A 27,981-nucleotide genomic window follows, 5' to 3' on the forward strand; every position below is an offset into this window, starting at 1 on the left:
TCATCTGCTGATAAAAATCCACCAAAACTCAGATGGACAGGCTGTCCAGTAGCCTAATCCACTGCCTTATACCGACAGACTGCTCATCGATTTCTGCCTCTGGTCAATACCACTCTATTTTTCTTCTTTCTCATCCATCTCTCCTCTCCTCAATGGCTCCGCATCATCATATGTCTCTGTTATCCCCGACTTATCTTTCTCTACAGACTAACGCAAAGCCTGTAGTTACAGACAAAGCCTTATTGACCAATTGTAAGATGATGGAGTTTGTCTGTACATGTGTGTATGGGGCATGTGTTTGGGGCCATTTAGATTGCAGCAGCTACTTTTCAAACCATCCTAACTCAACACCTCTTTCCCTCTACCCAATCAACATGGCATTCAAACTCTGTCATGCCACGGTAGACACGCATACACGCGAGGACCACGTGAAAACCTTGGCATGGCAACCGAATCCCGTGGCAACCAATGGTACGGAGTTTTTTTTGTAAGCTGGGAGAGAGAGAGAGAGTAGAGTGAGAGAGAAGAGGAAAGGGGCAAGGAAAGTGGCAACTCTGGAAAATAACGAAAATAGAAAGAGAGAGAAAGGCAAAGGAAGCATTTACACACACACACATTTCTTTCACTGTACTGAGATCAGATGAGCATGAGGAAAGAAAGACAGACAGTGACAACATTGTGGGTGAAAGGAGACCTCCCTCTGCGCTGATCACAGCAAGGTATCCTGGTGAGGAGCAGAGAGCAGGGGGAGAGTGAGAGAGAGGAAAAGTCGTCCTCTCAATCATTTATGGTAACACTTTAGTTAACAGCCCCTCAAAAAGGATAGCACTGTACGTGAATACTTTGTACAATAAAATACTTGCTGAGTATCTACTGGTAGTTAGGGGGAGAAGCACAGGGGTAACACATATTGAAAAATGGGTGACCAAGGGACTGTTTCATTTTACGGCACATACACCCCGTACTTACACTGTAATAATAGAGCCTTCTCCTTATTTCAAAAAGTTACAGCCAGTAGCTCCAATGGAATTACTTGTGTGCTTAAAAAAGTAGATAAAAACTGAACAACAAATAATGTTTTTGAGTGATGAATATCTTGCTACACTATTCTTTATGCCGTTCGTTGTCCAATACATTTCAATAAAGTTTCTGTCTGAGTATGTACATATGTAAAGTATGCTTTATTGTTTATGATCTGATGATACAGTATGATGGGACATAAAAGCTACATGGATCCTAAAACTACATTACTGCCCCTTCCATTTTACTATTTCATACTATTTTATAGCTATTGCTGACCACCCATGTTCCTGGTTTAGTGCTGTATAATCAATAAGTCCATATCTAAAAACATTTTACAATGGAATTCCCTAGTTATTTTTGTAAGGATATTGTAATTTTAAAATAAATAATACCATAAAGTTGTTACCGCCAATTCTTTAATCTATTGTCTTCCTGTGTTACATACATATTTGTCCCACTATAAGTACCTATAAGTATTTTACTGATAACCTTTGCACAACACCAATTACACTGTAATTTGTGGGCTGTAATCTAAGGGTTATGTAATTTTCATGTGCAAAGCATTAATGGATGGTGCTAATTGCAAACTTTCTACTATTGTAATAATGTCTACTATTTATTGAGAAGAGAGGAGAGGAGAGGAGAGGAGAGGAGAGGAGAGGAGAGGAGAGGAGAGGAGAGGAGAGGAGAGGAGAGGAGAGGAGAGGAGAGGAGAGGAGAGAGCGCAGACCTTTGTTGCCTGTTGAATAGCACCCCTGCTGGATAGAATGAGTATAGAACACTGTCATGGTAACAGGCCATGTTGTTTTTAATGTTGTTGTTGCTTTTGTGTATATACTGTGTATTATTGTGTATATACTGTATATATATATATATATATATATATATATATATATATATATATATATATATATATATATATATACTGTATATATTTTCCTGAACATTTGTGTGTGGCCTCCAAGTCCATGATGGAGGGAAATGAGTTTTTCCTGAGGTGATCGATGAGCTGTCAGGTGGCAGGGTGCTGGCCATGGAGCTTGTACATGGAGTCCCACTGGACCGCTGCGTAGACCTGGACCAGGAGACTAGGAACCAGGTATGGGTTGACTCAACGGGTACATGGATCCCATGGTTCACTGGAGACAGGGAGAGTCTGGGAATTTATGTAATTGTTTTTATAATTCTCTGGGCATTTGAGGTATTACAGAATATTTTACAAAAAAACTATAGTAGAAGTAGAGGTGAATGCTGCATATGACACTAAGTGGCTGAAAGATTTAGACCATCCCAGTCTGGACCTCTAATTGTGGGAAGCTAGAGCTGAAACCCTATAACAAGTAGAAGGAGAAGATTTGATACCTCTGTTCCTCCACCCTAGGCTTTTGTTGATATTGAATGTATTGTATATCTGTATTCCACCCCTTGTTGGTAAGAGAAAGTATAGTGTCGACCACTTTTTATTTGTAACGTACATGTATCATCATGTGATGTGACACAACAAGTGCACAACTGAGCTGATGATTTGCTCATTAACTCTCGTAGAAACAAGTTACTAGCTGGCAAATTATACAGCAGGATCTCAAACAGTATGAAAAGGACAGCAGCAATGCAAATTAGACACTGTAAAAATATGCGTTTAACAGTTGAGATTTATGCACTTGGAGCATGACCTACAGTAATGCAGCATCTTTAGACATGGGGAGTGTGTGGCAGTGCACTATACCAGAGCTTTAGAATTAAAATGATACTGATAATAACTGCTGATACTGATAATAACTGCATGGCAGTAAACACAACCCTCTCCTCTCCTCCCATCTCCAGATCAGTTTCAGAATCCTCCAGTTGTGTCTCAGGGAGGTGTTTGAGTTCAGGTTCATGCAGACGGATCCAAACTGGGCCAACTTCTTCTACAACTCAGACACCAACAAGGTGATGGGAGTCTGGTATTGAATTTGTAAATTAATTGTCTAACACAGAAAAGGATGCCATGTTGACCATGTATCAACAACAAAAAATCATCATGTGCAGCGAATGCATAACACTCTTGTTATCTTGTCTGTAGGTTGTTCTGTTGGACTTTGGAGCGTGCAGAGGCTACCCAGAAGCATTCACAGATTACTACATATAGGTATGATGAATCTAAAATGATAGGACACCCACCAGTGAACCACACAACATGATTTATGCAACAAGATTTCTGTGAATAATTAAGCACCAGAGTCTTTGGCTAAATTTGAGGACTAAGGATTATACACAAGCACAAACACATTCCAAAATAACCACTGCCTTAAAATGGAGCTTTTTATATAAACCTAATTCCCATATCGTGTGTGTGTGTGTGTGTGTGTGTGTGTGTGTGTGTGTGTGTGTGTGTGTGTGTGTGTGTGTGTGTGTGTCAATATCCTGTGACCTCTCACCTCTGACCTCCTGTCAGATCTGTCCAGACAGGAAGAGATTTTGCAACCTACACAAATGTGTGTGCTGAATGCATAACACTTGCTCCCTGACAGTGAAGCACGTTTCTTCAGATTCCAAGTGTTGACTGTCAATACAAAGTATTTATGCATAATTCATGTTTATGCATGTAAAGCTACGAGATACAAGGCCAGAACTCTCAAATCAATAAGGCTTTTAAAGCTTTTAACGTCTGCCCCATCACTCTCTGTCTGCCTGCCAGTCTGTGAATTCCTAAACAGGAAACATTCAGAAGTTGACTGAATGTTGATATAATGGTCTGAACTAAAAATCAGGATCCACGATTTGAGTTGAAATGACATACACTATGTTGCTCCTAAATGCATAACTTCATATATCCATTCAAATTAATTTAAAGTTAATTGAGTACTCCATAATCATGTTCTTTAAATGTTGCTTTTTATTTGTAACATAGCCCCCCACTACACACTGCAGACAGTCAAAAGCTTGCACTGCATATAATGGTATGCATCTATTAACCATCTGTCTGTCCACCTATCTATTTGCCTGCGTGACATCTCTCCACACTCAAATCTGCAGCATTTTCTGTGCCACAAGGAAAAAATATTTACAAACATCCTCCTTGTAGCAACATTGAATTAGATTCAGCTAAGTGTAAGTAAGTGTAAACACACACAGGGAATTTGACTCCAGCTTTTTGTTGCTCTCAAAGCATATATCCGGTGACATAGAAACTTGCTACACACAAAAAAAAGAAAATGTATCTGAGGCATATACAGTATGGCACAGAGACATGGGAAGAAAATGACAGTGAGTCGGTGTTATCATTGTGGTGATAAACAATGTAGTGGCTTTACAGTGGTTTGGGAGTTTGGGCCCTTGTGGATGGGCAAGACTGAATGACCTTCACAGGGTGGTCGAGTCTTATCGACCGGCACTAAAAGCTCTAGCTGGTCATGCAGAAACACAGGCCGAGGAAATGGGTGTAGAAATTTAGGCAGACACGCACCGTGGTGGCGCTGCAGCACACATCTGAAAGCTGATCGTCACGTTTGATAGTTTATATTAAGAATAAACATTCAATAATCATCCACGGGATATGGATGTTCATTCTTAACATTTGTGGACAATATATGGTTAGCATCAATGTTCAAAAGGTCAACTTTCTAATGATTTGGATTTCATCTGACTGTTGAAAACTCTTACATTTGAGTAAGTGGATCTTTCAGCTTTTTCAGCACCAGATAATAATCCAGTCATAGATATTTGAAGAAAATGATGTAATGTTTTACAAAATTACACTGTAGAGAATATTAGCACAGCACATGCAAAATGTTTTAGAATGATACATTCCCAGCTTTTGCAGTGCTGCTCATGTCTGTCTGGGTTTACATTTTTATTTAAGAAAAAAAAAGAAAGAACATGCCAGTCATGGGAGCAAATAAGAAGTAGTGAATGAAAAAGGACTAGAAGGAAAGGAAGGGATTAAATACTTCCTCACTTTTTCATTGTGTGGACACAATGAAATCGTGAAGAAGTGAATGAATGCAGGAATTATAGATGGGACGAAGGAAAGAAAGACAGGAGACACAAAGGAAGAAAGGAAAAAGAGAACAAGACATCCACTGGGCAACAAGTTGGGACAGTTATCTCACATTTCAGCTCGGTGAAATCATCCCACAGTGACTTCCAGAAACTTGCCCATGTTAGAGCCTACAGTTTTGAGAACATCAGTTAAGCTTCAGAGAGGGAAGGGGAAGAGGTGGGGGATTGTAAGGAAGCAGGGTAAACACTGCTGAGGTGAAGCCCCTCACGCACTGGGTCATCCAAGGCCAGAAAGAGAAAAAGAGACAGAGAGAGAGGAAAGACAAGTGGACTGGTGTTTAAAGCCTGTTGCTAGAAAACAGGCGCTCAACAATAGTCACTTTGACATACAGAAGAAATGAGAGGATATAGAACATTCTTGCAGTCACTTTCTCTCCCACAATACTTCAACCAAATCGGCCTCTTTGACACACTCTCTCTTTCTCTTTCCACACCCCACTTTAGAGCAAAACAAAACCATGTCAATAGGCATCATGCCCCGAGAAAAGCGTGGCAAGACAATAGAGAGGGATTCTCTTAGAAACCAAGAAGTGTGTGCGTCTGTCTGCAGTCACTACAGATTACAGACACGCACCACAGATGGCCAGCGCGTCTCGTCTTTTCACCGCCACCACCACCAAGAATAATGGCCAGCGGTGGCCCCTCCTCCTCCTCCTCTGCTCCCTTGTCTTTTGACAGCACGTGTGTCCGTCAAATGGAAGCGTGTCTGGGACAATGGCAGCTAGACAAAGAGCCCGCCTACCCCCCACCAGGATGCTGAATAGGGGGACACGTGGGCCTTGTCATCGAGGGAACAATGGCACTGGGGGAGAGGGAGAGAGAGGGTGTGGCACCCCAGCACCCACTGCAACTGGGGATGGTAAGGTTCAGCCTGGGTGGCCTCAGTTCAGATTTGAACTTGTACAGGTTTTTTTTTAATGGAGGGCAAATAACAAGCAAAGTAGCCAGAAATCAATAATGTAGGCTATAGAATAAAAATCACATCAAAGGAAGATTCAGCATCAGTGTTCCCTCCAGGCTGTGTGCAATTGGTGAGGCTAATAATGTATTATTAATTCACCATATTATTACTGATTTCTTCCCTTTTGTCTCCAGATTCAAAGATAATACTTGTTGTTTAATACTTGTACTTGTTTCCTACCTTTCAGGAAGTCAGTGGATTCCATTCATTTCAGAACAGCATGAAAATCAACTTGCAGAGACATAAAACACGTGAGATCAGTGATCCATCACAATTAAGTCCAGTTTTTTGTTGTTTAGTGGCCCAAGTTGACATTTGTGGTTTTGAGTGAAATGTCTCACGGTCTATTGGCTGGATTACCATGAAACTTGGTACATATATTCATGTTTCCTTCATGATGGATTGTAATAACTTCTGTGATCCTCTGACTTTTCATTTAGCATCATCATCAGCTCAATTTATCTATGACTTATGGCAAAGTACGCGCTGTCATACCCATTAGACTCAGCAGTGCTATTGTTGGCACAATAGCGTTAGCTCAAAGCACCACTGTGAACAGCCTCACATGGCTGCAGACTTGTAGCCTTTAATGTAAGACACCAAATTCACATGATCCATTTAATGACACTGATTTCTCTTTGTGCTTGTCTTCTGGCTTATATTTTCTGATAACATAACCTTCAATTTTAATTCAGCACGCATGATTAACTTGTTTACATACAGTACAAAGCATTTGTGTTCAGTTTTTTGTGTTACAGGCTTACCATCAACATATGAAAGCATTGTATGTTTTATTTTCCAAGTTGCTGTAGGACACATATGCATATGTTTGCTTGCTTTTAGTGTCTTGTACTGTAAACCCACATGCCTGGGCAGCTCTTTAGTGTATGACAATTGAAAAAAAAATCATTAATTCACCGCTACTTTCCAGTTCCTGTTGGCAACACAATAATGATGTTTAGGTGATGAATCCCTGCGAAAAATTATTAACCTCAAGCATGTTTCATTGATTTTTCTTTTTTTTTCTAAAAAAAACCCATTATTTATTCATTTTTAACAAAAACCCATAAATAAGGCACAAATACAATGAATAGAAATAAAGTGTTGTGTGATAAAGTGCAGAGAGTTCAATTACTATTCAGTTCAGTCTGAAAGCGCCTCCTTGAGTGCATGTAGGTGCCTCAGATCAAAGATCCAGTACGTGCTGGGAGGATTTGCTCTTTATCCAAAGTTCTCCTCCTTCTGAGGTCAGCAAGCACGCAAGTTGATTTTCATACCGTAACATAAAAAAATCAAACTAATGACTTCGGTCAGCAGTGACGTCAAGTATTCACAATTTGTATTTAATAGGCACAAGACTCGCGAAAACCATCAGCATTGCTCTTAAAGTGTCATTTTATGTTCGATGCAAGGAATTTGCCATACTGTGTATCTGATGCCCATGAACAGGCATTAACCAAGTCCACCCTGAAAGGCCCAGATCCAGCTGGTGGATTTACTCCCCCCTCAGGCTTCTACTTGCCTGTCCAACAGGGGCCTTACAGATTCAGCACCACTACTGAGACACCTTTGATGTGACATGTGGGATTACTGACTCAACTGAGCAAAATGTTTTAAGGCTTATGTGTACATGTACATACTCAGGAGCTTGCACACTTGTTTGTAAATGCAGGAGGAGGTCAGGTTGCATAGTGGCAGGGGAGTAGGAGAAAGCTTGGAACAGCTGGGCTGAGTCTACAGGGGGACATGACAGAGGGAGAGCTGGGGGGTGGGCAGGCACGTACAGCCAGGCAGGCAGGCAGGCTGCTGACGGGCTCTTTTGAGGCAGCAGCTGGGTCGGTGTGGGGGTCTCACCAGCTGTGCCTCCGCTGACCTCTCCCCACACTTCTCCACCTCCTCTTTCTCCCCAAACTCCACTTCCCATCCCCCCACAAACCAGAATCCTCACTGAAATGTAGGCAGAAATATACACACACACACACACACACACACACACACACACACACACAAACACAAACACACACACACCACCACACACCACCACACACGACCATCTGTCAGTAGGAGGACAGTTTGTCTCTCTGATTGCTCCATAACAGTGTTGAGACACTCTTGGTAAAACACAGCACCATGCCCCAAACGCCTCAAACCCTGGAGATATGGAACTATTCTTATCCAGGCAGACATCTTCCAACAAGAATTCTCTGACGTTTCAAACGCGGAGACGATAGATCACTACGGCTCAAAGCCGGTGACTCATACACTATTGTCACTGTGAGGCAATGCAGAGAAGCACAAATTGCCTTCAGCAGTGAAAAGCGATGAAAAGCAGGTTTTTTCATATCTTTATGAGACAGTATAACATTAAAAGGTTCTGATAGTAAGGAATCAATACATGTAACTTTTTGTCTGTAAGAAAAAACTTTTGTATCTCATAATTATGATGATTTAGTGGAAGTTTCATCATTCATTAAGTTTTTTCTCAAACGACAGTGGATCTTATATTTCTCAAATGAATCTTCTTGGAAGAGAGAGGCTGATTCATGGATCCAACCACTTCCTTGATTATGATCTGCATCCAGGCTGACAGCAGATCAGCTCTGATTTATACAAAAAAGAAAAGAAAGAAAGTTGCAGATGCAGATGCAGCCAGCATCACTTCAGAAGTGCTTATTCAGAGCACCACTAAATCAAGTGCATCCACAGAGTAATTGATTCAAGCTCTGTTCTTGTTTTTCACTCCGTTATGTGTAGCTGGCGGGGTGAGTCTGCTGCGTCAGAAGAGAACAACAAAAGAGTAAAGCAGAGAGAAGAGAGAGAAAAGACCAAGGCCGGAACAATGATTGCTTTAGAGAAAGAGAAACTGAAAAAAGTCATCGTAGGCTCGGGATCAGTGGAGAAGTTGTGCAAAACACTGGCAAAGTCAGGAAAGTCACCTCAGAGCTGCAGTGAAACTCGCTTGAATTTGATTTCACTGCTTTAATTAGAAACAGCTTAAAAATATTGAACCCATTTTCTATTTTGTCTTACTTGCCTCATAGGAATCGTAACTAGCAAACAATATATCACTTGGCATGGAAATGTGTGTACCATTGTGTGTGAGAAAATAGGTTTAGAGGGCGTTTAAAACTCAAAGTAAATGTCATGCCTGGGCATGAGTGTGTGATATTTTTGCTGAAGGATAACATACCGTCAGAAACTCATACCGGCCCATGCCTAGTGTGTGTATCTGTCACATTTAAGTAACTTGCACAAATCTTATCTTTAAAATCAATTTACTACAGCACAGCAGACATACTGTACTGAGCACTGACTAACTGAGTGCAATAGCATTTGCCAGTGTGTGCGTGCGTGTGCAACTTTGTTGTCTATGCATTAAATCTGTTTTGTGTGGTATTCCCTTTTATAGTCAGGAGACTTCCAGTAAGAGTTCTGTGTATCGCTCTCTTTTCCTTCCTCTCTTCCTCTCTCATCTCCTCTCCTCCTTCCAGTCTCTTTACCCTCAAGGGTTAGCAGATAAGTGTAAATATTGGATAGGGACAGATTGTATTAGATAACACAGACCTACATTGAGCCATGCACAGATTATGACTTACAAATACAGAAGATGGTCTTAAGTCTGTACTTGAAGAACACTTCCCGACTGCTCAATGACATAAGACTGGCAACTGTATAATAATACATTTAGCTAAATAAATATAAAAAAGTTATTTATTAGGTGTATCTTGCCCATTTGTCACGTTTAACTGTGTAAATTAGCTAATTTCTGAATCCTGTCATGTTTTAATGTTACTCGTCTCATGATATGAACACTTAAATATCATTAAAAAGTGGAACAGTGTTAAAGGAAGCTCATGGAGGTAGTAAGTAAGATATCAAGGCTAAATATGAAACTAAATCACATGCTTTGCAGTATAGCGCTAATTAAACACTGTGTTGTCTTTTATCCTTGTTTCTTATAACAATGTATAATTCTGTTTCATACCTTGTAAGTCTACGGATATACTTGGGAGTGTGGAACCCACACAGCAAACTGGGAGCCTAACAAAATCACTCATAACTTTACTTTTTAAAGCTGGGGCCTCAGGCAAACACTTAGATAAGCCTTTTACGCACGTTAGGAAAGATTTAAATAACTGTAGATGTGCACTAAGGGACTTGTGCAGAAAATTGGGAGTGAAAGAAATTAGTGTATAGCAACGCAGAAAGCAGCATAATGGCAATATGAATGTGTATACATTATACATGTACAGGATGGTTTCTGCATGCGCCTGAGAGACACATGCATGCACACATTGCTTTTTATATTAGCGGTTACATTATGATAAAAGGTAACATAAGGAGCAAGTGATTATGGTTTTGCTCGAGAACAAGATCAGAAGTCCTTATCAACGGTTGTTGTGGTGCAGCAGGTATTACACAACTACATGGACATAGACAGCATGCGTAAACAGCCCTCCACTTCACAGGCAGAGGGGGTATATGCAACCACTCTGTGGACTGGGGATCTGTCCATCAAAGCAAGTCTCCAGTGAAAAGAAAAGGAGAGGATAAGAAACCAGCAAGTTAGGCTGTTTGCTTTCCCTGTGCTAACAACCAGACTGTCTCAAAAATCGTACAAAATGCATTTGTGTCACGAGGGTGATGCCTTTTGTCGCCAAATAGTCCCATGCAAACACAGCTTGACTAAGCAACACCTCAGCAAGACAACATGCACTCAGTACATCTTCCATACAGCCTCTGTGTGAGCCATGTAATCTTGGAGATGGCTGCCAGGATGTCAACAAAATCCATGTGAGGAAAGAAGCTGTATGGGGTGTGTAAGGGTGTGTAAGTGAAAGAAGAGAAAGAGAGGAGAAAAAAAAAACTTCAAAGCTGGTCTACAGCTGAGAAGGGGGGTTAAAAGGGGTTGAGATTTTCCTCTGGCTCTTAGGAATGCGGAGCAAGAGCAATAACACATTCCCTATGTGGAGCACAGGGAGCAGCATAGGACAGATAGCATGGAAACACACACACAGGAACAGAGAGTCTGGTGTGCCTCGTTCTGTTCTCTCTGCACATATCAAGCAGCCATCTGGTGAACTGGACGATCCAGGACATGCGGTTGAGTCAGACTGTTGTCCAGCCCTTTAGCCATTTCTTTTTTATTCTCCTCAAAACCGCTTATCATCCTTCCCATCCTCTTCTCCTCTCTGCTCCTCTTCTTGTAGTGTATACTACTCTACAGTTACTCTCGTACCATCCTTTAAAAAACAGGAGACAAGAAGTGATGTTGAGGGAGGGAGGGGGGAGGCTTAAAGAGAATGGTACATGCACGCTCACCTCTGCTGACATATTGAATTCACAGAGAGCTAAGTGGTGCTACAAGGTGAAAGATGAAGGGAGAGGCTCCACTAATCAAACCATATTGTTCGTATTACATCAAATTATTTCCACGCTGGCTGGGGTGTCACCTTGGCATCTCCACAATATTCCTCTGTGATCTGAGGCGAGAGCAGACGCAGCCTGTGGGAGGACAGTCTATATACTTTCTATTGATCTCCTTGTTAAGGCTTGTTGAAGCCTGAGGTGCCTGGAGCCTCATCCATAAAAACATTAAAAAAAAAAAAAAAAAAAAAAAAACACTCTTATTCTAGATTTCATCATGTTTGGAGAGAAATTTCAGAGTGTAGTCAAAGCTGAGAGCATGATATCAGAAGGCTCATGTTGTGCGTAATGATGTAAAGTAGTTTCAGGTTTGAAATATAATAGAAAAATCAATGGTACTGGATGTTTTTGGTTTCCTATCCCAAAAAGACTTGGTAGTGGTTGGGAGAAGAAGTTTGGAACCTTTTCTAAAAGAGGAGTGCGATTATATGAGATTGCGCAAACAGATAACAATCAAACCTGCCACCAATAAGCTGGTTTTGTAGCTTCATGACTCCTCTGTACCTCCTTAAGTATCTCTTCTCTTTCTCTTTTCCTTTTATTATTTAGTCAATTTGGAATTCTCCGTGAACCATCACCTTATCGTGGTGGAGAGGTTTGTGTGTCTCTGTGAACCTGAGGGCTGTGTTGTCTGGAGCTTTGTGCTCCTGGTAGGGTCTCCCAAGGCAAAGTGGTCTCAGGTGAGGGGCCAGACAAAGAATGGTTCAAAAACCCCAATGAAGAAGCAAGGTAGAGATGGAGTGACCCTGCCCGGAGGAAGCCCGGGGCCCCGCCTGGAGCCAGGCCCAGACGGGCGGGCTCGCCGGGCGAGCGCCTGGTGGCCGGGTTTGCCACGGAGCCCGGCCGGGCACAGCCCGAACAAGCTACGTGGCTCCCATCTCTCCAGCCCATGGGCCCACCACCTGTGGGAGGAACCGTTGGGGTCGGGTGCGATGCCACATGGGTGGCAGTGAAGGTCAGGGGCCTCACCTCTCTGTGGGGGAAGGAGCCGGAACTGGTGCGGGAGGTGGAGCGCTACCGGTTAGATCTGGTGGGGCTTACCTCTACGCACAGTCTCGGTTCTGGAACCATACTCCTGGATAGGGGTTGGACTCTTTTCTTCTCCGGAGTTGCCCAGGGTGTGAGGCGCCGGGCGGGTGTGGGGATACTCACAAGCCCCCGGCTGAGCGCCGCTGTGTTGGAGTTTACCCCGGTGGACGAGAGGGTCGCCTCCCTACGCCTGCGGGTTGTGGGGGGGAAAACTCTGACTGTTGTTTGTGCATATGCACCAAACAGGAGTTCGGAGTATTCGGCCTTCTTGGAGACCTTGACTGGAGTCCTGCATGGGGCTCCAGTGGGGACTCCATTGTTATGCTGGGGGACTTCAACGCACACGTGGGCAATGATGGAGACACCTGGAGAGGCGTGATTGGGAGGAACGGCCTCCCTGATCTAAACCAGAGTGGTTGTTTGTTGTTGGACTTCTGTGCTAGTCATGGATTGTCTATAACGAACACCATGTTCGAACATAGGGATGCTCATAAGTGTACCTGGTACCAGAGCACCCTAGGGCCAAGGTCAATGATCGATTTCATAATCGTTTCATCTGATCTGAGGCCGTATGTTTTGGACACTCGGGTGAAGAGAGGGGCAGAGCTGTCAACCGATCACCATCTGGTGGTGAGTTGGGTCAGGGGTGGGGAAGACTCTGGACAGACCTGGTAAGCCCAAACGTGTAGTGCGGGTAAATTGGGAACGTCTGGAGGAGGCCCCTGTCCGACAGACTTTCAACTCACACCTCCGGGCGGAGCTTTTCGCATCCCTGTGGAGGCTGGGGGCATTGAACCCGAGTGGACAATGTTCAAAGTTTCCATTGCTGAAGCTGCGGCGAGGGAGCTGTGGTCTTAGGATCTTAGGTGCCTCAAGGGGCGGTAACCCACGAACACCGTGGTGGACACCAGTGGTCAGGGAAGCCGTCCGACTGAAGAAGGAGTCCTTCCGGGATATGTTATCTCGGAGGACTCCGGAGGCAGTTGCAGGGTACCGAAGGGCCGAAGGGCTGCAGCCTCTGCCGTGAAAGAGGCAAAGCAGCGGGTGTGGGAGAAGTTTGGAGAAGACATGGAGAAGGACTTTCGGTCGGCACCAAAGTGTTTCTGGAAAACTGTTCGCCACCTCAGGAGGGGGAAGGGGAACCATCCAAGCTGTGTACAGTAAGGATGGGACACTGTTGACCTCCACTGAGGAGGTAATAGGGCGGTGGAGGGAGCACTTTGAGGAACTCCTGAATCCGACTAATACGCCCTCTATGTTAGAGGCAGAGCTGGAGGATAACGGGGATTGTCGCCGATTTCCCAGGCGGAAGTCACTGATGTAGTCAAACAACTACACAGTGGCAAAGCCCCGGGGATTGATGAGATCCGTCCAGAAATGCTCAAGGCTCTGGGTGTGGAGGGGTTGTCCTGGTTGACACGCCTCTTCAACATTGCGTGGAAGTCTGGGACGGTGCCAAAGGAGTGGCAGACTGGGGTGGTGGTTCCTCTTTTTAAAAAGGGGGACCAGAGGGTGTGTGCCAATTATAGGGGTATCACACTTCTCAGCCTCCCTGGTAAAGTCTACTCCAAGGTGCTGGAAAGGAGGGTTCGGCCGATAGTCGAACCTCGGGTTGAGGAGGAACAATGCGGATTCCGTCCCTGGTCGTGGAACAACGGACCAGCTCTTCACTCTCGCAAGGATCCTGGAGGGAGCCTGGGAGTATGCCCAACCGGGTCTACATGTGTTTTGTGGATTTGGAGAAGGCGTATGACCGGGTCCCCGGGAGATACTGTGGGAGGTGCTGCGGGAGTATGGGGTGAGGGGGTTCTACCAGGGCCATCCAATCTCTGTATGACCAAAGTGAGAGCTGTGTCCGGGTTCTCGGTAGTAAGTCGGACTCGTTTCAGGTGAGGGTTGGCCTCCGCCAGGGCTGCGCTTTGTCACCAATCCTGTTTGTAATATTTATGGACAGGATATCGAGGCGTAGTCGGGGTGGGGAGGGGTTGCAGTTTGGTGGGCTGGGGATCTCATCGCTGCTCTTTGCAGATGATGTGGTCCTGATGGCATCATCGGCCTGCGACCTTCAGCACTCACTGGATCGGTTCGCAACCGAGTGTCAAGCGGTTGGGATGAGGATCAGCACCTCTAAATCGGAGGCCATGGTTCTCAGCAGGAAACCGATGGAATGCCTTCTCCAGGTAGGGAATGAGTCCTTACCCCAAGTGAAGGAGTTCAAGTACCTTGGGGTTTTGTTCGCGAGTGAGGGGACAATGGAGCGGGAGATTGGTCGGAGAATCGGGCGCAGCGGGTGCGGTATTGCATTCAATCTATCGCACCGTTGTGAAAAAGAGCTGAGCCAGAAGGCAAAGCTCTCGATCTACCGTCAGTTTTCGTTCCTACCCTCACCTATGGTCATGAAGGCTGGGTCATGACCGAAAGAACGAGATCCAGGGTACAAGCGGCGAAATGGGTTTCCTCAGGAGGGTGGCTGGCGTCTCCCTTAGAGAGATAGGGTGAGAAGCTCAGTCATCCGTGAGGAGCTCGAGAGAGCCGCTGCTCCTTTGCGTCGAAAGGAGCCAGTTGAGGTGGTTCGGGCATCTGGTAAGGATGCCCCCTGGGCGCCTCCCTAGGGAGGTGTTCCAGGCACGTCCAGCTGGGAGGAGGCCTCGGGGAAGACCCAGGACTAGGTGGAGGGATTATATCTCCAACCTGGCCTGGGAACGCCTCCGATCCCCAGTCGGAGCTGGTTAATGTTGCTCGGGAAAGGGAAGTTTGGGGTCCCCTGCTGGAGCTGCTCCCCCCGCGACCCGACACCGGATAAGCGGACGAAGATGGATGGATGGATGGATGGATGGAATGTCACTTGGAGCCTTCACAATGCCAAAGGAGGACATTAAAGGAATATGTGAAATATGCTTATTTGCTTTCATGCTGAGAATTATGAGAAGATCGATACCACTCTTTAACCTTTAAGCTATATCATTTATAGCCATCAAATTTAGGCTATACAGCTACAACCAGCAGCCGATTAGCTTAGCTTAGCTATCACTGCACCCCAGAGTCTATTTCAGCCATGAAATAGTCCAGCACATAACTGCCCATAAAACCACTTGTTGTTTTTACACTTTTTTTTGTACAGATATAATGTGTTATAGCATACAGTAGCAGTTTACATCTGCTGCATTAATTAGGAAGGTACAGCCAGGAGACAGTTAGCATAGCAGAGCACAAAGACTATAGGCAGAAGGAAACAGCTAGCCTGGCTCCATCCACAACTGAAGTCTTATGTTTGAAAGGGGCTGCACTCCATATTCAGAAAAAAAGTGGTTTTGGATTGCCTCCACACGGCTCTCACAGACCGTTCCCCCAATAGACACTTTGTCACGGCCCTCGGCGTCAGATACCGAAGCACAAGGCACTCACATGCACTCACATGCACGTGCGCCCGGACCGACTATCAAGACAAAGAACAGAAAAGAAGGCGAAAAACATCGACATACAGAGGGAGTGTGACTTCACTGCTCAGGATGCCATTTCTCCACTATATCCTTACATAGCAACTAGTTGTTTACTGCTATATTAATGTTCTGAATATCGAGTACAGTGCCTTAAATATATCTTCCAGTGAATGAAAACACTCAAAATCCCCTCATATCTGTGTGAATCAGGTGTTTTTCTCCATTATACAGCAAGTATCAATAGGCTACTTTGTGGAAGTTAACAGCCAAAAAAAGAGCGATGGTGCTTAAGTGCCATAATGTAATGTAGCATTATAAAACATCTGACAGTTTTCACTGGTAGCATCGTGAGGAGATACATTGGGCTACAACAATTTCACACTTTTGAATTTGTCCAAAGTAGGGGAGTTTTTGAATAGCAAAGCTTCTGTTCAGGATTCAAAGTCATTTCATATTTTTTGGTTATGCTTGGAAAACATTTAATCAAGGTCTGCGGTCTGTCTGTCTGTCTCCTTCTGCACAGCGCTTTCCCATCCATTCTTCCTAATGCTCGAGAGTGCCTAACATAATACCTGACTGACTGGCTAGCTAGCTATACAGACCGGGAAGGCCTTGGCATAAGTGGCTGGATGATTTACAGGCGTTCTGGGTGGCTGGCTCGACACAGACAAACCCTGAATCCCTACTGGACATGCTGGGCTTACTGGGTGAACCGGCTCCTCATCCTCCGGCAGTGCAGACAAACAAAGGCAGGTCTGTTCCTCTGGGAGCCAGCAGGCAGCGACTGCCACTTCCCCTGACCGGGAAAGGCAGACAGAAAGAAGGGGGGAAAGTGAGATAGATTAAGAAATTCTGAGAGGAAAGGGAGAGGACTGGGAAAGATAAAGAATAGAAAAGACAGAGGGAGCTTTTTATCAACTGAGGACTGGGAGGAAATTGGAAAAAGACAGGGGGAGGATTATAAAAAAAATTGAGAAAAAGAGCAGGGTATAGAAAAGGTCTGCAAGTCAGTAGAGATGGCCCGATACCACTTTTTTGCTTCCCGATACCGATTCCGATACCTGAACTTGCGTATCGGCCGATACCGAGTACCGATCCGATACCAGGGTGTCTTACATTTCATTATGTTTTAACAGCTGTATACTACTATCCCTGTATGGATGTGATGTTATTTCTATCTTTGTTGTCGGTCTGGCTCAGGTTAAACTCTTTGTGAAACATGAACAAACACAAACAATGAATGCCCCAAAACTTTCTTTTATTCTCCAGTTTGACAGTCCGTTATAACGGAAAAAGAACATAAATAAACTACTTTAATGTAGATTTTCTTTAGGGCTTTATTACGTGGTATCAGTATGGTTCTTGTGTAATGACCTACAATCAATCAAAATGTTGCTTTCTATTGCCCTTTTCACAAAGTATTTGCCTCACAGCCTCTGAGCGGTCACGACAGGAACAATCCACTCTAAATGTTAACACTATCAACAATCTTCATGGTTGTTTCTCTTTTTTCATTGTGGCTGTGGTATTTTAGTGCAGCTTGCCAGCGAAAGAAGACACCTATCCCTCCTCCATCATCCCTCCTTTTATCTCTCCCTCTGCACTGTCCATCTCTCCAGCTCCAGGCTACCATGGCGCCTCACCTCTTTCCTCTTGGCCTCCATCTTCGTACATGTGCAACCAGCAAATAACTGCGGTTGCGTGAAAACCAGTTTGGATGATTTGGATTCCCCTGGACTAATATCTCGTGTTAAAATACTACTATTCGTTTTTTCGATGTGTTACATTACATTCAATTCTCTTTTGAAAACAACAATATTTGTAGCAGACAATATGTACTAGCTTACTCTACATAATTTTCAGGCAAAACACTTTTGTCCAGGATTGTGAGACCAATAAAAGAAAACATTTTGTGTTGCAAACACCCAATTTCTCTGGTCGAAGTTCAAAGGAAATAACAGGTAACAGCCTGATCTTACAGAAATGATCCCCGCATTACGTGAGGTAGGTGACAAGTGTGTTAATATAATGTACCGGCACCATGGAAGAGAGTGGTAGGCTTGTAACAATTATTACATAATTGTCTAATTGTCAACTCCTTCACGTAATCGCGGTTTCTTTGTATAACCACAATTAATTGCTAACATTAGCTAAGGTCTTAAGGGGTATGACTGTTGAGGGTAATTGTTGATTTTGTAGTTGAAATTGTAATTATTGGTCAGACTGTTGAGTTAAATATATGCTAGTTGTTGGCACTTGTCCCTAAACATGTTCATGGGAAAAAAAAATTACAAAGGGGGATACAATGAGAAAAAATGTTTTATGATAATAAAGAAGCGTTGTTTACTTCATAGGCTGTGTACCTGTGTTACTACATTATCTGGGTCACAGTAATTTAACCAAAAGAGGTACCTGGAATTCATTCAAAACTTGTTTAAAAAAGTAATACAAAAATAAATATTTTTTATATTTGACTGAAAGAGACAATTATATTGTTAATCGCAATTATTTCTTTGACAATTAATTGTACAGCAACATTTGGAATTGTTACAGCTCTAGAGGGTAGTATACATCTTCTCATTTACTGTAATTGAAAGTGAATAAATGTTGATCCCAAAATGTCAAATTATTGGTGACATTTGGGTGATATGTTTTCACTCAGCAGCAACACTCCTCTTCCCCTCCTTCACTCCCTCTGCCTTTTCATCTATTGTGAGCCTGCTCGTGATTCAGCCTGTAGTTTTCTTTAGTCTCGTCTTCTTTCTCATAGTCCTCCTTCTTTACCTCTACTATCAGTGTTGATTTTACTGAAAACATTGGCATATTCTTTTGCTGGGTTGTCACATATTCCTCTGCATCTAAATGACGTGGTTTCTAATGAATGCAAGTCTTTAATGTCATAGTAGGGACTTACATTATAGTCTGTCTGTGGTACTCAACGCTGGCCTTACACTACTTAATGACATTTTTATCTTCTGTGGCATCACAATAATGTCCCAATAGTGAAATATGGCCCGTATGTGGTACAGTGTTTATTGTTGGCTTCTTTTAAGTTTTATATGGCTATTCAGTTTTAATAGCAAAATATTACTGTAAAATCCTTGAACTAGGCTATTCATAGTGTTGGTGTGTTTTTGTTATTTATTTCCTTCCTTCTTCCTGCTATTTTTATCCTCACGTGTACTATGAGGATTACTATGCCTTGTTTTTCAGGAGGGATCATTTCCATTTCTGTCCTTCTTTATGATCATGATGCCAACAGCTGGGAGAGTGGGCCACATCTGCCATGCAGATGGCCACCATAAAGAGACAGGCAGAGGGATGAGACTGAGAGGAGAGTAGGAGAAAAGGGGAGAAGAATAGTGAAGGGCAATAGTGTGATAAGAAAATCTATATGAGGTATATTATTCAAGGTTGTTGAGAGCTGCAGAACTAAAGCAAGGAACAGAGAAATAAAAAGGAAAAAACGCACAATGAAACAAGGAAGAGTGAACGAACAGACATAAAAGTTGGTGACACCTGCAATTCTGAAAAAAATGAGTAAACAGGAGTACAGTCATGTGGAGTCAGATGCCCCTAATCAGCTGCTGTCAGAGCGCCTCACCATAGCAACCATGAGTCATAGCACCGGTAAACATACATAGCACCCAAACACACACAGACACACACTTTAATTCCTATATGTGTCCTTGATCAGCAGAAAACAGCTATCGTCCATCTTTCACTCTGTCTCTGGGTTTCTAACTACTTCAGACAGGCCTGTGGAGCTAGAGAACACACAAACCACACAGATGCAAGCCATCAACTGTAAAAAAACAAAACAAAAAAAACACTTTAAGTGTTGTCACCCCGCTCCTTCACCCCCACCTCTCTCTCTCTCTTCCTCGTTCCCACTCTCTCTCCCTGTCCACTCTTCACATAGCACAGTGAATAGGCCCCTCTGTGCTCTGGAAGATTTAACTTAGGTCTTGTCTGTCGCTTACAATCTTTCTTCCTCGACATTACTCTGAAATAGCGCAGCGGAGAAACCTGCCTCATATAGTGTTTTTTCCACGCTGTGAGACCAAAGCTCAGCTGCACACACAATGTACAGGCTTTGAATTATAAAAGAAGATGCTACAACGCTGTTGTACGTGGGCTGTAGGTACTGTAAATAACAGAAGACTAACAATGCTAGCGTTCCTCTGATGTATAACAGTGCAGAAGGGCCATCTGGCCTCATGTACCTCCATGTATAGGTCAAATGGAGAATCCTGATTATGCAATCATGCTTTCTTTTAATCCAGGGAAAGTCGAAAAGCATGTATACTGTTTTTCAAGTATCCTGCCGTACTTTACTTTCACACAGCTAAAAGTAATCCAACTTGGCCAAGAACAGCTATAATCTTCTATCACACGATGAGGGCTCTGCCTTGCTCATGGACACTTTAATAATGGTTGTAAAGGGAGGAACAAGTCTTACTCATTCATTTCCCTACAATAATTTCCCTAGCTGGTTGGATGATTCCTACTGGCAACCTTCATAATAGTCACACTTCTTTTCCCCTGCTTCCAGTCTTTAGGCTTAGTTAAGCTTTTTAGCAGAGTGGTATGGATCTTCTCATCTACCTGTCGGCAACAAAACTAATAAGCATATTTCCCAAAATGTCAAACTATTCCTTTAACCCTGAATCTACCATAGTTCATGTTTTCCTTTTCAGTCACCAGTGGAGTAATAAAAGGAAAGTGATGATTAATTATTGGGTAATTCTGTCATTCTGAATCTCTCACTGAGACTGTGCTGAGCCTCCTCTGTAGGCAGTTAACACTTTTGTAGAAATCTTGCAAAGGCAGCACACAAGTGTGTTCACACTGCAGAAGGAGGTATGTGGTAAAACACATTCCGTATTGGACATTCATGGTAGGTGCTGCTCAGTGTAATTTGGGACAAAACCATGTGAAAACAATTGACAAGCAGCAAGCAAAGCAGTTGCTAAAAGCTTGGGAAACGGATATAGATGAAATCAGACCCTGAGGGAGGGATGTGGTGTTTGGCTTAGGAGGCTTTTTTTTGCATTGTAGGTTTTCTGCACGCACGTTCCTCATTGAGCAGGCACATATGAGCGTCAACAGCTAAACAGGCTGAAATAGGTCATGACCAAAAAGAAAAAAAAAATCAAGGGACCAATGAGACCAAAAATGCAACACTCACAACCCAAAGTGACAGTTGAGCGCTCCCCTCGGAGTTGCTGCTGCTGAGAAAGACAGATATTCACTTTTCTTGTTATCTGCAGAGAAAAATGTCACTGAAGCAAAGAAATCAACTGCTGATCGCCAGGGAAACATGCGTGTACACACACACACAAGCTAGCGAGCATCCTTCTACACACACGCGTGGTCAAACACACAGAGAAAAACACAAACCACTGCCTTCACACATGAGTGTCTGCTAGACAGGCATTCAAATCCATTGTTCCGATCATTCATCAGTCCAGATCAACATTATGCACGGCAATAAGAGCACATGATCAATTGCACATAAACAGACACGTGTACGGAACAATTGCCTATGTCTTTGCACTGTGAGCATGCCATTAGCGTGTGCAGTAATGGAACTATATGGAGGGGAGGGGGGGAGGTGGGTTGCATTTAACTAGCCTGCAGAAATCAGATAACTCCACTCAGAACATACTGAAGGCACTTAGGTGTGTGTGTGTGTGTGTGTGTGTGTGTGTGTGTGTGTGTGTGTGTGTGTGTGTGTGTGTGTGTGTGTGTGTGTGAGTGTGAGAGAGAGAGAGAGAGAGAGAAAGTTAGAGGCTGATGTGGACATACATTTATTTTAGAAGACAAGTAGTAGTATCTTCTGTGTCCGAGGTTCTGTGCGGACTGACATGATCACATCTAATGAGGAGAGGAGTTTCTACCACAAATTAAAAACTGACTGGAGAACAAATGGTTTCCAGTGTGCCTGTTGGCTAATTCCCACTTTTCGCTCTCCTTTTTGTTCAGTCCGTCTCTCTCTTGTTCTTTTATATTGTCACTCTATCTTTATCTCTGTTCTCCTATACAGTCTCATTCTTCCTCTCTGCCTCTCCTAATATCTCTTGTATTGTCTTTCTCTGTCCTCCTCTACACCCTGCTCTGTCTCTGAAGCGCTTCCTCTTTCCACCACTCATCTCTTTCCATCCTTCCTCTCTTCACCATCTTTTAAGTACTTTAAATATTATTGAATTCTATTTCTTTAATTAATCCCACCACTAGAAATAGAATTGTTTAGGGGTTTTAGTTGCAGGGTTTGATTTCATTCATTAAACACCCACACACAAATTACAACTGCAGAGTTCCAGTGGAACACTGTGAATCCTCGAAACACACATCATCCAATGTGCAATATAGTAGTCATCACAGAAAATATACCTCAGTGCAGTTGTATACTTATTTTATAGTTTGAATCATAACTTTTTGTGCTTGTTCTCTTCCTCTGTAAAGGCTCAACAACTCATGTTTTCAAGAAGCAACTGATTACAAACCAGAAATCCAGTCCTAAACCATTAAAAGACTTCCTCTAAACTGGACAAGCCCCTGACCTGCAGTATTAATAAAGTGTCCAGAGGTTGGTGTGACTGGCTCTGAGGAAGCACAGCGTGGCTGCCAGCAGTAGCAGGTCCGAGCTGGAAGTGGAGCCGCTTGTTTAGCAGACCCACCCTGACCAACACAAAGGGGGGCAACGCCCTCCTCCACCACCAGCCAACCCAGACAGCACCCTGATTGGCCAGTAGGATGACCTTTCATCCCCGTTGTATTGTGGTCTCAGCTGCGCCAACCCTCCCCCTGTGTGTGTGTGTGTGTGTGTGTGTGTGTGTGTGTGTGTGTGTGTGTGTGTGTGTGTGTGTGTGTGTGTGTGTGTGTGTGTGTATGTGTGCAACAAAAGACAGCCAAGTCCTAATGCAGCAATCAGAGCAGTGGAAGAGGGGAAATGGTCTAAGGGGAAATGGAGATTGTGTATGTGTATGCATTTATGTGTGTGTGTGTGTGTGTGTGTGTGTGGGGGGGGGGGTGTACTGCTGTTTGGATGGGGGTGGTGTAATTATGTTCTAGTTGTGATGACTGAGTTGCAGTTTATATCCAGCAGCCCCTTGGTTTGGCCACTTCTATCCCCAACTCGAGACCATGCCTAGCCTTCCTCTAGCCACAGTTCCATACCAAACCTAACCTTCTTCTAGCCCCATTTCTAGAACAAACTTAGCCTTCCTCTAGCCCCAGTTTTGGACCAAACCCAGCCTTTCTCTAACCCTAGTTCAGGACCAAACTTAGCCTTCCTTTAGCCCAAGTTCGGGACGAGCTGTAGACCAGACCAAACCTAGCCTCCTTCTAGCCCCACTCTTCACACCTAAACTCGCCCCCTCTAGCTCTAGCTATAGCCCTAGCCATAGCCTAAAGCTAGTCTAATCTAGACCAAATTTAACAGCCCTCTGGCCCCAGTTTCCTCTAGCCGCAGCCCAAGACCAACTCAGGCCTTCCTTTAGCCCCAGCTCTAGACTAAACCTAGCCTTAATGTAGCTCATGATCTCTAGACTAAACCTAATCATTCTAGCTTAATCTCAGGCCACAATTAATGCTTCACTTAACCCAATCTTGGGCCAAACCTAGCCCTCCAGTCTGACCCAGGATCTGTCTTTGCAGGTGGTCTACAGCTTGTGGGACACCCTAAACCCTGCACCTACTCACTTAATACACTCCATGTGACTCTCTCTCTCTCTCTCTCTCTCTCTCTCTCTCTCTCTCTCTCTCTCTCTCTCTCTCAGAGGCAGTGGGTAAGGGTAGACCACCCCTTAACAGCATGACATGGCTGTCTGAGGAATGCCATGTCATGGAACAGATGGAGCTCCACAGACAATAGAGCTGCATGCATTTTGCTGGGCAAGGCATGTGCCAAGTGTAAGTGAGTGTGTGCATTATAGCTGCAGTCTCAAATGCTTTTTTTGCTCTCATGTTCTATGAATCTCTCATTTCTGTCATGGAACAAGAAGTATGGAAGAGATCAGACTTAGCTGCAGCACTTTTCCAACAAAGAATATAAGCCCTGAAGAAGTTTGAAAATTATGCAATCAAACCCAAAAGACACACATTAACCGCACAGCATGATGCAACGGAGGGAGATAGGGAGAATCCCGCAGACAGGTAGAATTATGTGTCTTACATATTCAAACTCAGGGCGCGTGTTTCGGTGCCCATGCTGTCCTGGAGAAAATACATGGAAACACCGCAAACCTATGAACCAGTAATTACCCAAGAATCAACGTGACTCTTTACAGCTCACTCGATATTACATTATCCTTTCCCACGCCAATAATGACGTAATAACATTTCCTGACTGACAATAATCGGTAGGCTATCATAGGATCATAATAAAGAGATATGTATATATATATATCTATCTATCATACTATAGGCCGATACAGGTTTTTTTTATGTAATATGGCATCATTGGAATATTCCTCTAAATATTCACATTAGGACTAACCGTTTACCGGTTGTTTTGTGTAAGAGCCGATCAAAGTCCTACTAGAATAGCCTACTTGTTTATGGATTAGGAATGTAAACCGCTATCAAAGGCTGGAGCTGCCACATTTCATTCATTTCATGCATATGGGCCCACTGGCGAGATCCATATCCGCGTTGCAGTTGTATCCACAACCACAATTACCCTAACTCACAAATCGAGAACTCAATGTTACTTTTGAGTGGATCACGCACTTCTTGATGGATTCATTCATTATAAAGACATCACCGGGTCTCCGAATAACCCTGGAAATCTCAGTAAATAGGGATGCCAGATTGGACGGGAATCCAGTGAACTCACCCAAGAGAACGACGGATGATCGGCTCCCCGTTCCTCCTCTGTGTAAATCCAGGACCCCAGACAGAAAGGTATTATCAGGCTAAAGAAGTATAATCTGTAATTGCTAATTTCACAAAATCTTCTTCATCCGCACTGTGGAAGCGATGTATGGAGGCGATGTGGAGCCGCAAATCAACCTGGTCGGTGCGCGCACACACACACACACACACATTCACACAAAATAAAAAAGGTTTACAACAGCGATTCAAGAGAGATATCGGTAAAATTGGTGTAGGTATCTGTACTACTCTCTGATGCTTTGGTTGTTGACTATGTACTTACTGTGCTGCTTCCCCCGCTCCACCCGCTAACCCAGCCTTCCCAGTGCGCCCATTGGCACAGACGACCGGACATGCAAATCCACTCTTCCCATTGATGTTTTCCAGAGAAGCAGGGCTCTGGTTCAGTCGCTCCACTGCGCCACCGCGCGGCATCTTTCAATCATCCCTGAAGGAAAATTCGTCTTTTGCTTTTAGCAGCCAAGAAGAAGTAGGAAACTCTGATCCTTTACTTAAGTAAAAGTAGAAATATCATGGTCTAAGTAAAAGTATGCAGAATGGCTCCTTTCGAAGTTCTATGTTATTCTGTTTTTCAACAAATAGCCTACATGTAAGAGCATTTTAATGTTAATCATCTTGGAGCCAATTTTGAATACTTTGTATCTACTACATTAGTAGTAAGGTATAGTAAAAAGTAACTAGTTACTGTAAGTGTCAGATAAATGCATTACACATTACAATATTTCCCTATGAGATGTAGCTGAGTCGAAATAGGAATTAGTTTAGAATGGAAATACTCAAGTAAATTACAAGTACTTCAAAATTGTACTTAAGTACAGTACTGGAGTACATGTACCAGGGATCTTAGGCAGGAAACCAGTGCCTTGCTCAAGGGGGCTTTGTCAGGTTGCCATTGTGGACTTGAACTCAGGTCTTTGGGCCATTACAGTGTCAGTGTCCAGCCTTGATGTCACTTTGCGTTGAAGGTATATAATGGAGTCATATTATACAATTTGATGATTCTTTTGTTGCCCTTAAACTAGTCACATTTAAAGTCTCCCTTCACTCAAAAAAAAATTGTCACTTTGTCATTTCACTTGGATGTTTGAGTTTCACTGTGCAGAAGGATGTATGTGCAGTTTGACACTAGAAGGCTGTTTTCACATTCATCTGCTGAAGGTAAAACGTTTCTCTGTGCTCTCCTTAAATGTCAGTTTAACATGTGTACCAGTAGGATTTTGTGACATCACACCTAGTCTGGAAGCCAATCACTGTCCAGTATGCAACTTATACAAGTGTGATGTGGAAACCTGAAACCTTGAGCATACATACACTGAATGAACCTTACAGTGAAGTAGGATATTTTCCAGCAGTCACAAATGATTAATTATTATTATTAATATATTTTTAAAGATGTCTGGCAAGGATGTGATAATGATATTTAGTAAAATAAATATACAGGCTTTTAAAATATTCAGAAAAAGGTTGTTTTTAAATTGTAGCTTGTAAACTACTCTTAGGTTGCTGAAACCCACAAATAACTTAAATGTCCAAACAAGCAAATACAATAAAGGGCAGAGAGATTGCAAACTGTCCCTTAATAATGCCCGTAGACCTTAACTCTAACAACATCACTTTATCTTTAATTCAACAACAATGAAACCTTGGATTTATATACATAATGTAAACAAATATTCCTTCAGAATGGATCTCCTGACATGCACCATGTTTCATCTTCATAAATGAACTGGTCCTGGTAGGAATAGTCTCTCACTGGTCCAGTGTTAGCCCCACTGAAAAGACTGGGCCCAAAAAGAGCCAATTTCTCCTCCAACAAACTGAAGCCAGCTGCTTCTTACATGCAGAGAAAGGCTCCAACTTTCCGTTACGTGAAGCGACAAAAGAAGAATGTGCTTTTTCTTCTCTCAACATGTGCTGCAGTTACTAACTGTGGCCAATTCCCAAAACTCAGTAAAGTAAACTGGGATTTTGATGTAGAGCATGAGAGCCAGCCGCACTGTAGGAACAGCTCAGCAGCTGTACTGTACAGAATGTGACATAGCTCAATGGAGGGACACTTAACAGCAAGCACTAATACAGATCCAGTAAAAGGCTGCATCTATCTCCATCAGGTTTTTATGATGTCAGTGAAAGCCTCACATCTCTGCTCATGTGGTGCGAACAATAACATTTTGTGAGCAGCCTGCAGATAGTCCTGTAATGGCTTGACTGAAGACAAAATAGACAGCACTGCCTTGACACAAAAATAGTTCCTTAAAAATAGACCCATCAATGCCACTATTAGCTCTAGTCTTACCCTTTGTGAGCCAAACCTATTGTATCATGATGCTTAATGGTCAATACAAGAACAGCATCGTTGGAGAATGTAGTCAAACATGGCTTCTAGTCAATATTTCCCAAAGAGGTCTAAAACTGAAATGGAAAGATCAATGCAGAGTGAAGGAAATCCTTGGCTTATAGACACCTGCCAGTAAAGCTCTATTTGTGATACATATATTTTTTTATTTCATAAAACAAATGCGCAGCACACTGCCATACATGTTACAGAAAACATCTGTCATAAAGAAGGTTTACATAAAAATAGCATTTCACATCAAATATACTATATAATGCTAAACCTTTACTTACTGCTATTCTATTAGACTACAGAATTCATGGCAGCATCAAATAGGCAATGCAGGGCCAATCAATCGTCCTTAAGATAGAAGATACTCATTCTCTTGGAAATAGGGTGGAACATGCTATATAAGGGAGTACGGGTCAGAATTAATTCATTTTAGCCACGGGAGCAAAAGGAAATATACATCTTGCATTTTGAGAACACAACACTGGCTTACACACACACACACACACACACACACACACACACACACACACACACACACACACACACACACACACACACACACACACACACACACACACACACACACACACACACACACACACACACACACACACACACACACACACACACACACACACACACACACACACACACACACACACACACACACACACACACACACACACACACACACACACACACACCTTTTCAAAGTAATCACATCCCAGGTCATAGTTATAGGTGTTTAAAGTATTTATGTCTGTACATGACAGCGAGAGCTTAGTGAAGCCTTGATTGACCAAATTGAC

The 27,981-nt window shown here is 43.2% G+C and overlaps 1 protein-coding gene and 1 long non-coding RNA gene across 2 annotated transcripts in view; one reads left to right on the top strand and one right to left on the bottom strand.

The window, feature by feature from the left end:
- Nucleotides 1-25,143, bottom strand: part of numbl (NUMB like endocytic adaptor protein) — a 62,823-nt gene extending 37,680 nt beyond the window's left edge. Inside the window, exons 1-2 of the mRNA XM_028573578.1 lie at nucleotides 25,088-25,143; nucleotides 24,767-24,942 (exon numbers count right to left, since the gene is read on the bottom strand). The gene's annotated coding sequence lies outside the window, so the exon portion shown is untranslated. The remainder of the gene's footprint in view (nucleotides 1-24,766; nucleotides 24,943-25,087) is intronic.
- LOC114552629 (uncharacterized) lies at nucleotides 2,022-3,141 on the top strand. Its single transcript, XR_003692197.1, has 3 exons — nucleotides 2,022-2,122; nucleotides 2,848-2,955; nucleotides 3,089-3,141. It is a non-coding gene; the product is annotated as an uncharacterized LOC114552629 (long non-coding RNA).
- Nucleotides 25,144-27,981: the final 2,838 nt, after the last annotated feature.

This window comes from Perca flavescens, chromosome 3 (genome assembly GCF_004354835.1).
Source record: "Perca flavescens isolate YP-PL-M2 chromosome 3, PFLA_1.0, whole genome shotgun sequence".
NCBI classification, from domain to species: Eukaryota; Metazoa; Chordata; class Actinopteri; order Perciformes; family Percidae; genus Perca; species Perca flavescens.